Source organism: Chrysemys picta, chromosome 5, assembly GCF_011386835.1.
Source record: "Chrysemys picta bellii isolate R12L10 chromosome 5, ASM1138683v2, whole genome shotgun sequence".
In the NCBI taxonomy this organism is placed as follows: domain Eukaryota; kingdom Metazoa; phylum Chordata; order Testudines; family Emydidae; genus Chrysemys; species Chrysemys picta.
The window spans coordinates 64138149-64157227 of record NC_088795.1 but is presented as its reverse complement, the minus strand read 5'-3'; positions in this window follow the sequence as shown (position 1 = coordinate 64157227).

Below are 19079 nucleotides of genomic sequence, written 5' to 3'. Positions count from 1 at the left end.
TTTTCTGGTTTTACCACTTTTGGTTTTGGGATAATTACAACAACCCTGTCATGTAATTTGCACTAAATTGCTGATATGTTCTCTCCACCTTCATCTTATTGTTGTTTTTCTCTGGGCGTTTCCTTGGGCTTGTTTAATTAAAGTTCATACATGAACAGTAAACAAATTCAGAAAATGTTACCATGTGATATTTCTAAGATACATGATTGAAGGTTGATACTATATATCTGTCAGCAGAGGATAGCACCTGAAATCTTCTTCAAAGGAACTCTGCTTTCAAAATGGTCACTAATTCACACCCAGTGGCAGTGAAGCCAAGCTGCCTTCCAGGAAGATGGAAGCCCTCTGTGCAGTTATCTTTGCAAAGTGTATCCTGTGGCCTCAGTCCCATTTGAGAACAGTAAGAGATGGAAGCCATTTTGAAAGAGGGCAATTCTACGTGGACTTCTCTGAACTACAGCACTATTCTTTGGTCCCTGCTGAAGGAGAATTTTCACTTATGAAGAATAATGGCAAAAAATGGCCATTAAACCTAAAAAAGTCTTCACATGTAGTCTCTGTACAAGATTTCAGAGCATTTTAACTATATGGAAGTTGGACGAGTCTGTGATATTCTATCCATCATTTGGGAGGGAAAAAAGTCTGATGCAGTGCTCTATTTCTTAAAGGACCCATTTTTAAATTGAACTCTTAAATCAATTAACCAATTCATGTGTAAATTGTAAAATCCATTCTGTTCTCAGAGTGAATTCTGTAATTTTGGGGACGATACGCTGTATTCTTCATGCATAACAGAGGTTGAATCTCTGATTTAAGTGCAAAACGTAACCAAACTTTAACTACAGAGCTGGAACTGGTACCTCAATGAACAATAAGACAGTGTTACTTTAGAGTTGAAACTGGGCTTGTCTTCGCTACCGTGCTAAATTGGTGCTGCTGCCATTGATGCAGCAGTGTCGATGTAGAGAGTCTGGTGAAGACGCGCTAAGTAGATGGGATAGTACTCTCCTGTCGACATAGCATGGTGTAGATATCGCTTTAAGTCGATGTAAATTACATTGAGTTAAGTTATGTAACTTAACTGGTGTAACTTAGATTGACTTACAGCGTTAGTGTAGACGGGGAGTTGCAGAAGTGGCATTATACAGTAGCTGTGGTCAAGGAAGCAGTTTCTTGGTTCAAATCTAACTCTAGATGTTAGTAATCAAAAGCTGTTGTCATCTGATGGCTGTTTAGCTTGCGTGAAATGGATTGGTCCCAGTTGTACTATCAATGGATATTTGTCCAGGTGCCACTAGCTGGCAATCTCACTGGAAAGACCAAGAAATAAAGGTCCATGAAGGCTGAACTTTCTTCTCGCCCTGTAGAGTTGCTCCCTTCAGGTCAGGGTTTTAGTTATGTTGGTAGTCGTACTGCAGGAAGGATGTTGTGGGAGAAGCTGTTCAGGAAGGACAGGCAGGGCAGAAAAGGTGGGGGAGTTGCATTGTATGTAAGAGAGCAATATGACTCTCAGAGCTCCAGTATGAAACTGCAGAAAAACCTGAGAGTCTCTGAATAAGTTTAGAAGTGAGAGCAACAAGGGTGATGTCGTGGTGGGAGTCTGCTATCGACCAACAGACCAGGGGGCAGGGCCGGCTCTGGCTTACTGGCTGCCCCAAGCGAAAAAAAAAACAAAAAAAAACGTGCGGCCAGAGCAGTAAAGCAAAAAAAAAAAAAAAAAAAAAAAAAAAATCTGTGGCGCGGCCGGAGCCAGGGTGCAGGGGGACACCCTGACCTGTAGATGTGCCCCGGCTAGCAGGGGGAGGGGGAGGGAGCGGGGGGAGAAAGAGAAGGGGGGCAGCCAGGGCTTCAGCGAGGCGCTGCCACATGGCCCCTCCCACCGTGCCCCCTGCCGGGAGGGCTCCGCACCGCTCCGGTCGGCTGGGAGGGAAGGACGCGGGCTGCCCTGCTGGGCTTGCTGCAGGGTGCTCCTGTCCTCCACGCCGCTGCCCCCTACAGGGCGGCCGGAACAGAACAAAAAACAAATAAAAAGCAGCTGTGCCGCCCTAGTATTGGGCGGAATGCCGCCTCCTACAAGCTGCCGCCCCAAGCACCAGCTTGCTTGGCTGGTGTCTGGAGCCAACCCTGCCAGGGGGATGACGTGGACAAGGTTTTCTTCAGGCAACTAACAGAAGTTACTAGATCACAGGCCCTGGTTCTCATAGGGGACTTTACTCACCTCAATATCTGCTGGGAGAGCAATACAGCAGTACACCGACAATCCAGGAAGTTTTTGAAAAGTGTAGGGGACAATTTCTGGGTGCAAGTGTTGGAGGAACCAACTAGGGGCAGCTCTCTTCTTGACCTGCTGCTCACAAACAGGGAAGAATTAGTAGGGGAAGCAAAAGTGGATGGGAACCTGGGAGGCAGTGACCATGATATGGTCGAGTTCAGGATCCTGACACAAAGAAGAAAGGAGAGCAGCAGAATATGGACCCTGGACTTCAGAAAAGCAGACTTTAACTCCCTCAGGGAACTGATGGGCAGGATCCCCTGGGAGAATAACATGAGGGGCAAAGGAGTCCAGGAGAGCAGGATGTATTTTAAAGAATCCTTATTGAGGTTGTAGGAACAAACCATCCTGATGTATAGAAAGAATAGTAAATATGGCAGGCGACCAGCTTGGCTTAAGAGTGAAATCCTTGCTGATCTTAAACACAAAAAAAGAAGCTTACAAGAAATGGAATATTGGACAAATGACCAGGGAGGAGTCTAAAAATATTGCTTAGGCATGCAGGAGTGAAATCAGGAAGGCCAAATCACACTAGGAGTTGCAGCTAGCAAGGGATGTGAAGGGTAACAAGAATGGTTTCTACAGGTATGTTAGTAACAAGAAGAAGGTCAGGGAAAGTGTGGGTCCCTTACTGAATGGGAGAGGCAACGTAGTGACAGAGGATGTGGAAAAAGCCAATGTACTCAATGCTATTTTTACCTCTGTTTTCACAAACAAGGTCAGCTCCCAGACTTCTGCACTGGGCAGCACAGTATGGGGAGGAGGTGACCAGTCCTCTGGAGAAAGAAGTGGTTCCGGACTATCTAGAAAAGATGGACGAGCACAAGTCCATGGGGCTGGATGTGATAGCAGAGCCCTTGGCCATTATCTTTGAAAACTCATGGCAATCGGGGGGAGGTCCCGGATGACTGGAAAAAAGCTAATGTAGTGTCCATCTTTAAAAAAGGGAAGGAGGATCTGGGGATCTACAAGCCAGTCAGCCTCACCTAAGTCTCTGGAAAAATAATGGAGCAGGTCCTCAAGGAATCAATTTTGAAGCACTCCGAGGAGAGGACAGTGATCAGGAACAGTCAGCATGGATTCACCAAGGACAAGTCATGCCTGACTAACCTAATTGCCTTCTATGATGAGATGAGGGGAAAGAAGTGGACGTGTTATTCCTTAACTTTAGCAAAGCTTTTGATAAGGTCTCCCACAGTATTCTTGGAGCAAGTTAAAGAAGTATGGGCTGGCTGAATGGACTATAAAGTGGATAGAAAGCCGGCTAGATTATTAGGCTCAACGGGTAGTGATCAATGGCTCCATATCTAGTTGGCAGCTGGTATGAAGTGGAGTGCCCCAAGGGTCGGTTCTGGGGTGGGTTTTGTTCAATATCTTCAGTAATGATCTGGAGGATGGCGTGGATTGCACCCTCAGCAAGTTTGCAGATGACTCTAAACTGGAAGGAGTGCTAGATACGCTGGAGGGCAGGGATAGGATACAGAGGGACCTAGACAAATTAGAGGATTGGGCCAAAAGAAATCTGATGAGGTTCAACAAGAACAAGTGCAGAGTCCTGCACTTAGGACTGAAGAATCCCATGTACTGCTACAGACTAGGGACCAAGTGGCTAGGCAGCAGTTCTGCAGGAAAGGACCTAGGAGTTACAGTGGACAAGAAGCTGGATATGAGTCAACAGTGTGCCCTTGTTGCCAAGCAGGCAAACGGCATTTTGGGCTGTATAACTAGGAGCATTGCCAGCAAATCAAGGGACATGATCATTCCCCTCTATTCGACATTGGTGAAGCTGCAACTGAAGTACTGTGTCCAGTTTTGGGCCCCACACTACAAGAAGGATGTGGAAAAATTGGAAAGAGTCCAGCAGAAGGCAACAAAATGATTAGGGGGCTGGAGCACATGATTTATGAGGAGAGGCTGAGGGAACTGGGATTATTTAGTCTGCAGAAGAGAAGAATGAGAGGGGATTTGAGAATGAGAGCTGCTTTCAACTACCTGAAAGGGGGTTTAAAAGAGGATGAATCTAGATTGTTTTCAGTGGTAGCAGATGACAGAACAAGGAGTAATGGTTTCAAGTTGCAGTGGGGGAGGTTTAGGTTGGATTTTAGGGAAAAAAAATTCACTAGGAGGGTGGTGAAGCACTGGAATGGGTTACCTAGGGAGGTGGTGGAATCTCCTTCCTTTGAGGTTTATAAGGTCAGGCTTGACAAAGCCCTGGCTGGGAGGATTTAGTTGGGGATTGTCCTGCTTTAAGCAGGGGGTTGGACTAGATGACCTCCTGAGGTCCCTTCCAACTCTGATATTCTATGATTCAGCTCCCCTTAATGTCAATGGGAATGGGAGCAGGATCAGACATTAAATGAACATTAAGTGCTCAGTCTATTATCTCTCTCCTCCTTTTCCCATCTTGTTCATTTTTTAAAAGGGAAATATATTTGTAGTGCCATTTGCAATATGGTTATTCTTATATAGAAAACACTTTCTCCTTCATTCCCTCTCTTCTCTCGGACTTGCAAGGGTGCACACAGAAGCCAGACTCAACTCACAAGTACACATACACAAAATCTTTTGTATAAGTCATTCATGAGAGTGTGACCTGACCTCATTCTGAATGTTCAGTAATTTTGTATTTTTAGCATCCTTGTTGGCTTCCACACTTTGAGTACTTTAAATTTACGGATGGTTGAGTGGATCAAGTTTTCAAAGCAGCCTACCTACCCTATGCAAGAAACAAAATGTTACCACATAACATGCAGGGCCGGCTCCAGGCACCAGCTTGGCAAGCAGGTGCCTGGGGCGGCCACTTCGGAGAGGGGCAGCACGTCCAGCTGTTCGGCGGCAATTCGGCGGATGGTCCCTCACTCCTGCTCGGAGCGAAGGACCTCCCTCCGAATTGCCACCACAGATCACGATCGCGGCTTTTTGTTTGTTTGTTTCTTTCTTTCTTTTTGTTTGGCTGCTTGGGGCGGCCAAAACCCTGGAGCCGGCCCTGATAACATGCAGAAAGAATTTGACTCACAATACTTTTGATTGCTTGAGCCAAAACAGGGTTAAGGATTAGAATGAGATTTCAAGTCTCCCAAAAGCATTCCAGTCAGTGACAGATTTAGTCACTGCAATATGAGCTCCAAGTCAGTTGTTTTCCAGTTATATCCATAATTTTAGCCAAATATTGGTGTATTCATTCATTTTAAGAACAAAGTAGAAGTGTTTTGCTTCTATTTCTAAGATTTTCAGATCAATAAATAACCTAGTTTTATATATTTATATTTTTAAGGCCAGAAGGGACCATTAGATCATATAGTCTGACCTCCTGTATAATACTGCCCATAGAATTTCACCAGTTACCCCTGTACTGAGCCCTATAACTTGTCTGACTAAAGCACATCGTCCAGAAAAACGTCCAGGCCTGATCTGATGACAAGACATGGAGAATCTATCACTTCTCTTTGAAGTTTGTTCCAGTGCTTAATCACCTCACTGTTAAAATTGGGTGCCTTATTTCTAATCTGAATTTGTCTGTCTATAACTTCCAGCCATTGGTTCTTGTTATTTTTTAGCTTTGCTTACCATTTGAAGTATATAAGAATCAATTAATATATTGCAAACAGTTTCATGTCCAGAAGCTATTTTAATTTTGATCACCTTGCATCTGGTGGCAACAAATTCCCCCTAATGTCAACGGCATCATTTAGCATATGGAAACTTTCCAGTGTATTATTAGAGATAGGCCTATATGAAAAGTAGGCCTGAGGCTTTTGGGATGTTTTCTTTTAAGTCTCCAATTCAAATAGTGGGCTGTGGTCAACCTGAAACGCCCCTTGGTACAGCTAAACTCAGAAACCAGATGTAAGCAGTACATGCTAAGTAACATACAGCACTGTTGCTGCATATATTAAAGAATGATGCTAATGAAAGAGAGAGGACCATAGTATCTTTATTCCTTTCTATTTTTCTCTAAATAAACTGTGAAAAGATTAAAATCAAGAGTGGTTGTAGGTGATTCCAGAATAGGAGGACATATCAATGCCCCTCTAACCTTAGCCTCCCAAATCTGTCACCCAACTGTAAAGAACAGATAATATAAGAATTTCAAATAAAGTGAAATGTCAACAAAAATATCTGTAGCCACAGGTTATGATTGGAGATAAGAAAATGGTGGAGTTTTATCTTCAAGGGCTTTTCGAATACTATACTAATTTTGATTCAAATTTGTTAATCCTTTTCTGGTGACTTTACATGACTCTTCAAATACTTGAGTTTTGCTGGTGCAAATACTCATTAGAGATGGTAGAGAAATGTTATTCCTCATAAAGAATTTCAACATAAACACTTATTTTTTTTAAATGTCCACATCTATATTTAGTTTTATGACAGAAAAAGCCCCAAATAACATTATTTTAGTTGTCAAAAAATGAAAATGCTTCATTTAAATTCAGCCACCCTCTCCAATTTTGTCCTATTTCCTATTTCCTTTCCAATAGTTTTAAGGGCTTATGACCAGGCAGCTATAGAGACCCCTGCATCAAGCAATAGTGGCTACAGTAATAATGAATTCAGTCAAAATGTTCAGTGACCCCACCACCATCTGGAATAAAAAGCTGTCTGTGTAGGGAATGGAGCAGCCTCTGTCCAATAGGGGAGTGAAAGCAGTTTCCTGATACTTACAGAAAGTCTACTGGTTGCAAACGGTTTGTCCATGCAGGGCCAGCTCCAGGGTTTTTGCCGCCCCAAGCGGCGGGGAAAAAAAAAAAGAAAAAGCTGTGATCGCGATCCACGGCAGCTTCACCGCACCGCTTTCTTCTTCGGTGGCAATTCGGCGGCAGGTCCTTCCCTCCAAGAGGGATGGAGGGACGTGCCGCCGAAAAGCCCGATGTGCCGCCCCTTCCCCTTGGCCACCCCAAGCACCTGCTTGCTCAGCTGGTGCCTGGAGCCGGCCCTGTGTCCACGTTATTAATTTCTCTCCCCAAAATACATCCGCAGCTGCTCCATCCACTTGGCAGAAAACCTCTTTTCCAGATGGCACTAGGAATATACAAGAGACAAAGGGCTCAAACCTGCCAAATCAGATCCTTTATCATTGCTGCAATTCCAATTAAATGAAAAGTATTAAAGAGAATTATGATTCTTCTGTTACTTAGACTCTGACCCAGTGGCAAGTCATTGGATGTTATTATTACTTTTGGGAGACAGCTACTATTTCACTTTGGAAAGTAAAGACATCAGCACAGGGTTACAACACTTATTTTCTCTTTGTTCTTCACTCTTCATGTTTCTATAGCTTACTTTAGCCCCATTGGTCTGCATAGACTAAAACTGAGAAATCATTATATTTCCCTGATGTGAGTGGATGAGTCAGTCTGCAGGGATGAATTCTTTCAGCATCACTGGAAGCAGTGGGCTAAATTATGTGCTAACTCAAACCTTGCACAATTCCACTGAAGTCAGCAGGGTTGCACAAGGTGTATGTCTATTCAGAATACAGCCTAATGTGTTTCATTATATTATTTGCAATGGTGCAAACAGCTGGGAGGGTCATTCACTACCAGTATTTCTTTCAGGATGCCCCAGCAGTCTCAAAAGCTGCCCCTGAACCCAGGACATCTTTTATTTGTGGAACAGTGCAAAATCAAGTTCACTTTTATTGCTGTTTTTGACACTGTCATCAATTGGAATTAATATAGATTATTTGGAAAGCTGTAGCCTGTTATGTGCAATAAATCAAACAGGCCAAATTGGCAGAGTTTACCAACTACATAGACAGCAGCTTTTTCCATCTGAAAATAGACATACACAATTTTGTTGCTATTGTTTACATGGGGAGAGCCATTTCACATTTTGATTGCATCAGTATGAATGGAACAAAGTAAAAAGGATTTAATTGTAATGCCTTTCACACAGTAGAAGTTTTTAAAGGAATATGCATTTCTCCTGGTAAAGCAAATATCAGTTTCTGTAATTATTTTTTGGTGTACTCCTAAACAAGTCTTTATTTTCCACTCCAAATTATGTGTCCAGTGAGCACTCAGCCTACCGCATCTCAGATCATGGCATTTACAGATTTTACCAATGTACCATGGGTCGTCTGAGATTTGGTTTCACCTGTTCATTTGATGGATTTTACTGACTCCTACTCCTGGGAGAGAGAGAGAGAAACTTCAGCCAGCAACATGTCTGCACCTCCAAACCAGCATTTCCAACCTGACTTTAGATGGACCAGGCTCTGCTTGCCTAAGCAAAAACCCAAAATTCCACCTTGTCAGCTATCATCCTCCAGCTTCCACCAGACAACAAATGGAACATCTGTTCTTTTTCTTCCATTTCCTATGAGTTTGTTTGTTTTGTTTGTTTGTTTTGTTTGGGGAAACTGACTTGACAAAACTCACAGCTAAATGTGTTGATTGTGCCGTTTTGCTGTTAGGAAAAGGAAAACAAACCTTGTTTCTATTTTTGCTGAAGACTTGGTAAACAAAGCAGAATTATTAATGTGTGATTTCAGAAGTCTAATCTACACTAGACAGGGTTTGCCAGTATAGCTATACCAGTATAGCTGTACCAGTAAAATCTGCTAGTATATGCAGCTTATACTGGCAAGATAATTTTTTTCCCAGTATAGCTTGTACCAGTTCACCAAACAAAATAAACTATACTGACAAAAGGACTTTTTGATGGTATAACTGCATCTATATTAGGTCTTTTGCTGCCACAGCTATGTCTGTTACAGGTGTGATTTTTTCCCCCACACCTCTAACCAATATAGCTATGCTGAGAAAACATGTGAGTGTGGACTATGCCTGAAAAGTTAATACCAGGACTTGAAAAGAACTTTGAGACCACTTTGTAGTCAGAGCCGGCTCTGGCTTTCTGGCTGCCCCAAGCAAAAAAAAACAAAAAACAAAAAAACAAAAAAACCACGGCGGTCAGAACAGCAAAGCAAAAAAAAAAAAAAAACCTGCAGCGCAGCTGGAGCAGGGTGCGGGGGGATTCCCTGCCCTGCAGATGTGCTCTGGCTACGGGGCGGGAGCGGGGAGGAGAGAGAGAAGGGGTGTGGCCACGCAGCCGCTCCCCTGCCCCCCCGTGGGAGGGCTCCACACCACTCCGGTCAGCTGGGAGGGAAGAACGCGGGCTGCCCTGCTGGGCTTGCTGCAGGGCGCTCCCATCCTCTACGCCGCTGCCCCCTACAGGGCGGCTGGAGCGGAACAAAAAAAAAAGCGGACGTGCCGCCCTAGGATTGGGCGGAATGCCTCCTCCTACAAGCTGCCACCCCAAGCACCAGCTTGCTCGGCTGGTGCCTGGAGCCGGCCCTGTTTGTAGTGCATAAAGGTAAGATTCAAACAATCCTAAAACATGACAGTAGCCTGCCTGATCAGTGGATTTAAGCAGCCAGTTTTAAAATGTTTTGCAACCAATTACTAGATATGTTTAGTTTTTGTTATTAATCTTAGATAACTATATTTTACTACATTAATGGTAACATACAATAACTGTCATCACATCAAATCTGCTCTAAGATAATTGGGCAATTGGGAACCTTAATTTAAAAACTCTACTCTATTAAGTGACTGCTCAAATGCTCTTGAAATTTTCCATTGTAACACATCTCGACGGTAATTCATACTAAGCAATTTTCTTCAATCCATTCTCAAGCCTAAACTAAAGTTTTTATAATGATGCACTTGTTCTATGTAACTGCCTTTCACTCAGACACTTAAGAATGTCAATCTGCTAATGTTCATTTTTCATCAGTTTCTGTTTTCTCTATTATTCCTAATTACCTACAATATTCCCTTTCATGCAGTTCAGTATATAAGTTTTCTCTCTGTTCTCCTTTTAATGCACAAAGGATTCTTGAGCAGAACACCCATTAATCACCCTGTGTATTGATGAGAGAATAGAACCTTAAAATAGACTTTGCTGTATAGGAAAGAGTTATACTAAGAAATCTGTGTCAAAGCAGGGAAGCAAAAGGAGGAAAAACATTTGCAAGTGTCACTGTGCTTCAGTGGGTCACAGCTGAAGATGCCAAATTCAGGACAGACTGCTGAGAAATGGGACAGACTCACCGCAAACTGGTGCTTATTCTATCATTAGATTATATCAGTCCAGTAACAAAAGTGAACTTCTGTATCACCGCACTTGTTAACAAGAGGTCAAAAATGTGGTCTCCATAGGCATTCCAGCCCTTGACTCACCACCCAGCCACTAGACTTTATGATGAGTGGTTACTGAAAACCAATTTCATCAGATATAGTGTCCTTCCAATCCCAAGGGATCAGCCACTTAGCCAGGTCAATATATAACTCAGATCTTACCTGAAATCACACTGATGCCAATCTTTTGTAACTAAAATCTAAAGGTTTAATAATATAAAAAAGGATGAAAAGAAGAGAGTTATTGAATGGTTAAATAATCATATACATACACGTGATTTTCAGCCTTCATAGATCAGGATCACAGCAGTAATGGAATAAACTGATAGCCTGCAAAAGTCTCTCTGGAATCACCCAAGCAGATTGGAGGTCTTCAGTCCTTGTTTAGAACTTGTTAGTAATTCAGTTCAGAGGAATGAAGACAAAATGGAGATGTTTCAGGGGTCTTTTATATCCTCTGCTATGTGCATGGAATGTTACTGTCCCAAACAAAACTCTCAGCCCCTATTTGTGGAAAGTTACTGGCCCAAGATGGAGTCCAGGGTCTCATGAACATATCACATGTCCTTACATGGTTTGCTGACTCACAGGGCATGGCACCTCGGTGTCTGAGACATTCTCAGAGAGAGCTATCTGGGTGGGATGAGTTTCTTCTATGGCCCATTGTTAGAGTGAAGTGTCCTTAGTGGGACATCAACACATAGCTGTCTAGCCCTGATGTAAACCTATTTGTAAGGTGTCACCCAGGAACAAGCACATCTGAGATACAAAGCCAATATTCATTAGTTTAGTACAAAGATGATACATGGATTTAACTAGGATAATCATATTTAATAGATTGTAACTTTTCCATTGACACCTTTCATGATATACTTTGTATAAGAGTTGTTGTAATTATATAATAGCAGTAGCAGCAATGATACAAATGGTCATTTTCAATCATAAAGCATCACAGCAAGTCAAACAAATGCCTAGTATTAGATCCCATGTCGCAATGCCCTTGGATGAAAGATCTTAGTCAAAGTGCATGGAGCCCTCCCAATTTATCAATAAAGGATTAGTTAGCTGATACAAAACTTGGTTGTGGGTTACGTCTGGAAATATCATTAACATGAGCACAAGATCTAATTGAATCTGTAAATCTGATTTCTTACTCTCTCCTCTCCCACTCCCCAAATCTAAAAGGGGAAAAAAATATGATCCATCCAGCCTTCTGCTCAAATCTTTACATTTCACTGTTGCCTCACATCACACTGATCAAATATTCAAGGCTGGGTCAAAATTAAAGGTTTTAGATCCTCTTGTTTAGCAATATTCCCATCTTCAGTTCCAGTGTGCTAATGTATAGAATTAACTGTTGTATTCATGCAATGACACCAAGTAGCATGTAGATTGTTGGGAGGTTTCATTTGCACAATAAAAGGCTTTGTACCTCAAACTCTATTCCACTTTGTGCATGCGTACTTACCTATATGATGCAATGAAATCTGCATGTGCAATTGAAAACTTCTACTTTGAAGATATTAGCACAAAAGTTCGTGCATGTGTCACAGCCCCCTCTGATCATCAGCCGGGATTGAAGCTGGAACCATCAGTGCTAAAACATGGGTCTCTGCCACTTGGGCTAAAAAAATTACCACTGCTACCAACTAATGTAATTAACTCTTAGCCTCTTATGCTGACTAGCCACTGGAGGAAAGACACAACACACCTGCATGGTTACAAACACGGACAAAATTGATGCTTGGTTTTGAAACCACATTGTGACGCTATGATCTATCTTCCCTCACAATAAATTATGATAATTGCTAGGAGAAAGTTCATGGGCAAAATAATGAAAGTGAGAGGGAATATATTTAATAATGCTCCCTTTCCAAGTTTAATAAGACACTCAGTTGCCTGTTCATTACAACCTAACAAGCAGAGAAATTAAAATACAGAAATAATTTGTCTATAAAAACAGAAGCCACAAAGGCCTTAAACATCATTGTCTGTTCAAAATGATTTCAGAAGAATTTATGGGGACTCATGGGAAGAATGAGATATATTTAGGTGACCAGAGTCCTCATTTTATAGGGAGAGTCCCGATATTTGGGGCTTTGTCTTCTATAGGCTCCTATTACCCCCCCCCCCATACCTCCTGTCCCAATTTTTCAGACTTGCTATCTGGTCACCCTAGATATATTTAAGCATTGGGAATGTTGGGTGGGAAGTGAAACTAGACATTTAGAAAAGTAGGGACCCATCGGTCCTATAAACAGCAGAACAAATATCACAGTGATAGTCATACTGTAATATAAGCTTTGTTTAGTCTTTTCCCAAGGGACTGCGAAACTACAGCTCCTCCTCCATTCCCCTCTTACCTACCCATATTCAGATACACGTTCCATGCCTCCCAACTCATCCATAAATGTTGTTCTGTCTTACAATACAACCATAACTAAATGAGGAAAATAATACAGTTAGTAAGCCTGTTTTTGAAATGGGCAAGAAAAATAGCAAAGCCTAATGGAGCTCTTCAGCCATTACTCTTGTACTGTAATTTCCAGACAGCGGGAAAAAAATCAGCTGTGAAGGAACAATCATCACATCAGATGCTGAAAATTAGTTACTTCAGAGTCATTATTTAAGTTGGTGGTTAAACTAAACCTACTTACATGAGCTTAGGTTGTATAATTTGGGGTGCCTGCTACAATTAGGTGGGGCTCTGGAATAATTTTCTCCTTCTTAGATTGTCAAGCCTGCAGCTGTGCAGCAAGATGTGGCAATTTACCAGCAGGATGAAACACTTTCTATAAGCGACAACACCTATAAAATCTGAAATGTGTATTGTAGTTTTACGTGTCAGGGCATGTTATTGATGAATATTGATGAAGATTCATTCACCAGTAGGCCTTCAAATGTGCTTGTTAATAGAATTTCCTCATCACCTATTGTCCCTTTGAGATAATTGTGCATGCTGTTTTTTCCAACACTAGTTACCATTCATGTTCAGTTCATTCTATTTGAGTTTTTAAATGTTATGTTTAAATGGCATTGCACGCCATTCATTAGAAGTCACCCAGGTTTTTCCCTCATATTAGCATGCAGAACTTCCAGATGAAGCCAGTAGCATGTTCACATTTTAAGGCAGAACTAATCCATATATCATTATATGTAGCTATAGCAGGAACAGCAGTACCTTTGTGGAAAACTTTCCTATTTTTGATTTTTAAAATGTAAATCATGTTACAGTCCAAGAATTGAAGCATGTTTGACTATTGATTGCAATAATCAAGGCCCGAAACCCATTTTCCTTCTTCTGAGTGCAGTATAAATGAACAAACCAAATCCTGAAGTCTTTACACCAAAAATCAATGGCAGTTTTGCCTGTGGTAACCTAATAAGAACTTCAAATATTTAGTCCAAGATAAATAAAAATTAAATAGCTGCCAAAGATTGAAGCAGCAAACACAATTTGATTGCACAAAAGGAAATTAGGGTGGCAGAACTGTCTGCCTGACCACTCCCTACAGAGACACAATGCAAACTCTGAGAAGAGTAGAGACATTAATATTGGTAGACCATGTGCAAAAACACTGCAGTCAGTTGATTGCTTTGAGTCTCTGGCCTGGTCTACACTGGAGGGGGATCGATCTAAGTTATGCAACTTCAGCTACGTGAATAACATAGCTGAAGTCGATGTACTTAGATCTACTTACTGTGGTGTCTTTACTGTGGTAGGTCGACAGCTAATGCTTCCCTGTTGACTCCATGTATGCATCTCGCTCCAGTGGAGTACCTGAGTCGACAGGAGAGTGCGCGGCGGTCGATTAGACAAGATAAGAGTGCGCGTCTTCACTAGACAAGATAAATCAACCTCTGCTAGATCTATTGCTCCGGAGGTAAGTGTAGACATGGCTAGTCTGTTGCCATTAACAGTAGGGACTAATCAAATCTGTTTGCACTGGGTATGTTAGAAGTAGGTATGTTTAAAAATACAGTCTGTTGATTTATCCTGATTTTGTGTCCCTTTAGCAGAGCCCCTGAGACAGAAATCAGTTTGAACAAATTTGTCAACCAGTCCAGCCAAAAGTTCATCTCACACACATCAAAGCAAAACTCATATTCACAATAAGATCATGTTGATATTGGATGCAAAGCTTAGTTTTTGGGCATCTATTTATTTCTATGCTTACTCTTCATCATTATCCCAATGGACTCAAACAAGGAACATACCAAACAAATGGCAGCTAATCTGTACCTATAAAAGGGGCCTGTACACAAGCGGAGGGAAATGTTTATGTGCATCTCTAGCTTGCATGCCAGAAATGTCACCTCTGAATAGATTTTCTCCATGGTCTTCCTTAGCCCTCAGTCTCTAATGTAGATTATAAAACATTCAGTGCTACCAAACAGAATTTGTAACTCTCTTTGGGGTCACATGTAACTTGTCTTCATATTTGGCTCTCCATCAGCTATGCTACAACTCATTTACTCTCACCATAATCCTGTGTTGCTGAAACACTTGCTTTGAGAAACAAACTTAAAATTACAACTATGTCATTACTTCTTTCATTTCATATGAAAATATTGGAGCATTACTATCAGAAACTAAGGTTCCATTTCTCAAGTGCTATTTAAAAGGAAGATTACTTGACATAAGCAGCTTCTGCCTATCGCTTTACATTCAATTCTCTCTTCTTGTAGACACATATCTATGGACATATCACATACTTATGGGATATTAACCATTTAACTAATGGAAAAATAAGTTCACCAACAATCCCTTCATGTGTTTAAGTGGGGATTTCTGTAACCTTATTTTTGTAAATTGCTCCTTCTAAAGTTGAATTTACAGTAAGTGGAAGGATTTCTGGTACCAAAATAGGGCGAGAAAGTTTTAATCTAAGATATTCCTCCTACTACCTTTCTTTTCTTCTTATTCCGCAGGAACTTTAATCAATTCTCACTCTATCTTTTCCTACTTCTAGCTTCCACCACTAACAGCATGTCACCAATAAGTCTCAAACATCCATTTATCTTTCTGAGCACCTCTCTGTCTCTCTCCAGTTTCCGTATCTGAAAGTTAAGATTTGTAATCATTAAACATCCATCACAGGTAACATTTTCTGCTACATGCTCACAGATAAATATGAACACATAAGCCAATATACAGAATGTCTTATTGTGATGCTGGCAGATGAGATGCCAGCTCATGCCAAGGCCCCAGGTATCCCTGAACACTGATAAATGCATAGCTGGATCTGGCTTATCTGTGTGTTAGTATAGTTAAAATAGGTATTAGACTTGTAACAATGTGTTTAGCATTTAGACTTTATGAAATGCTTGTAGGATGCTGCATGTATTAATCCTACTTATAATATCTGTATCCCATGTTATAAGGTAATATTTATATGTTTGCTCTGTAATTATAAAAATGTTTGCTAAGTCTATAAATCTCCCACAGACAGTGGAGCATTACCAAGTGTCAAACATTCATTCACCACAAGAGGTGTTATCTCCTGCCTACCAGGAAGAACTATTGAGTCCAAATGGGCCCTTCTGGAATAAAGACTTTGTTGATTTCTTCCCTTATCGCCCTGAAGGAGGTATGTGCCTAAGCCTTCACCCCATCACAGCTTGAATGTTGGGGACGGGAATAAAAATGCCTGTTATGGAGAATTTATTACTCCTTTGCTGCTTGGACTCTGAGGAAATGTCTACACAGTAAAGAAAAATCCGAGGCTGACCCATGCCAGTCGACTCGGGCTCACAGGGCTTGGGCTGCAGGGCTACTTCATTGCAGTGTAGACTTTCAGGCTCGGGCTGGAGCCCAGGCTTAGGACCTGCGGGGTGGGAGGGTCGAGAGTGCAGGCTCCCGCCACGCCTGGAAATCTACACAGCAATGAAACAACCTAAAAGACTTATAAAGTTTGCTTATTATAGAAGTTTCTATTATAATCTGGAATTTAAGATTGTAACTCATTTGTGTTTGTATGTTACCTGCTTGAACCTTGTAAATAACATTCTTATTTCTTTTTCCTAGTTAATAAACCGTTAGTTAGTTTGTTACACGATTGGCTGCAAACGTTGCCCTTGGTGACAGACCTAGGTGCAATTGACCTAGGGTATGTGACTTGTCCTTTGGGACTGGGAGTAATCTGAATATTTTTTTATTTTTGGTATAAGGGACCATCTATCACAGAGTCAAGCTTGCTTGGGTGGCAAGATAGATCAGAATGCCCAAGGGGACTGTCTGTGACTCCCTCTTAAGGCTTTTATAGCTCCTTGTTACTTGGTTGCTGAAATCTAAATATAGAACTCACAACCAGTTTGGGGTTTGTGCCCTGCTTCTTAACAGTCTGCCTTCGGGTAGGTATTCTCACTTATGAGCCACTCCAGATAGCGTGACATTGGGTGTAGTCTTGGCAGCATTCACATGCCACAGGTCAGTTGGATTTATAGATAATAACCCAGTGCTGTTAAAAGTTTAAACTTGATATTGAGAGTTTTTAAAGGTTAAAGAATAAATACAATGAGTAGACCACAGTCATATGATGGTTTTGTGACAAAAGACCTTAAAAAGTTATGTAAGGAGAGGGGAATATCTCATAAAAAAATAAAGCCCCAGATGAGGAACCGAGACCTTTGCTCATAAGTTTTGATCAAGAACCCTTCTGCCCCAGACACTGCAGGGGAACTGGCCTGATGGCAGTACCGGGCAGCCCAGGAAGAACACAAGCATGAGAGAATTGTGAATAAGGAGTTGTGAATAAGGAGACTGAAGCAACCCAAGCAGCCATCAAAGCCAATGCGGAGGCTGAAAAGAGATCCCACCAAAGATGCATGGGACATTTAGCAGCAGTCAAAGCAAATTCTGAAACTGAGGAGAATGCCCACCAAAGACTCATGTAACAACTGGAAGCGGGAGAAAGAACTCACACTTTTCAGCTCAAAGTACTGGAGGAGCACAAGGACTTTCCCGAGCCAGTGAGTACATCTCCCCACAGCACCAGGGAGCAGGAGAAAGTCTGCCCTGAGATTGGTATTTTCACTCATGAGCCAGTCCAGACACCCTGATATTTATATCAAAAGCTTATTTAATTGAAAACAAGATACCTTAAAATCCCTCACTTATGTAGCCAATGAGTTTAGTTTATTATCCATTTATTCTGTGATGTTATGATTAAATAACATATGTCATATATAAGCACTGTATGTTAAATAAAGTTAAGTTGTAGGATTAAAGAAGTATAAGATTGATCAGTATTTAAAGGGAATCATGTATTAGATATCTGAGTAAGAAAGGCTGAAATGCAAAACCTGTAGACTGAGGCCTTCAAGGTTTTAGCTTAGGTATTTTAGGCATTGGCGATAAGGAATGCTGTCATAAGTAAATGACCGAAGAATAACCTGATGCCCTAAGATTATGGAAAAAGAGGTACCAAGTGGTAATATTGTGAAAAAATAGCTAGACGATTAATTTTAAATCATAAAAATGCTGTAGAGGTACATCTGTCTTCAACACATTTCTTTAACCACATACTACAGTTTGGGCATCAATACTAATGAAAATAAAGAGAACCTACACAACCTTTAGAAATTGGGGTCCCTTATGTTTCTAGGGAACATCAGCCCAATAAGGAAAAGAGGGTTGACACTTTCATGTACATGCACAGAATGTAGTTATAGGCAGAATCACATTATAAAAAGGGGGTGCCCAGAAGTGGAAAAATTGGGCTTCCTATGGGAGAACTCCAGCAGGAACCATCCCTTTCCTGATGATCAATCCATGAGAGAGCCATCAGACCCTAATATTATCTAAGACGATGGGAGTATGTCTGTAGTTATAACTGGTGCGTGTATATATTTAGGAGTTGTATATGCTGTGACATTCATCACTTTGTTGGTAACAAGTTTTGGCATTTTAAGAGTATTAAACTTCACCTTTAGCAAGCAATACATAGATTATGATTAAAATAAATATAAATGTGGGCATGATCAAGCCAATGGCTTCGTGGCAGTATAGTGTCCTATCACATATGTAGGATCTTAATTCACAAGGATCCAAAATGCTGTACAGACAGTATGCACACTTATCACTTCACCCAGCACAGAAATACAGCAACTTTGGGGTGAAACATGGTATCCATTCTGCATCAATACTATTATGTAAACTGTGTTTCAGGAGTCCAGGAAGCTTACTCCATCCAGCAGGCAAAACAGGAAAGGAATGAAATCATCCCTATACCTGCAAAAAAAAATAAAAAAAAAATTGTGTAATGTTTAAACCACCTCAATGGCTTGTGTTTTATTTCTCAATCAAAAGAAAGTCATTCAGCATCACCAGCGTCATGCTTAGTTCAGTACTGAGTAACCGGTAACAACATGCCTGCCACAACATATAGTTTTAAAAATGATATAAGATAAATGTGTCTAAACATCATGGAGCCATTGACTAGCCCAACACAACTATGTAACCTTGGTTTTCTTTGGAATTTAAACTACTTGGCTTCTGAGACCGGACAAGAGGCTAGCCCAAGGTGGTATGCTTATATCACATCACACATTCTCACACTGCAATCTTGATGCATGGTAAGTAGCAACCTTTGCATCTTAACTTGGGCTATTGTGTGGTTAGGAACATCTTGAAGGTGATGTGCATAGAACTGGGGGAG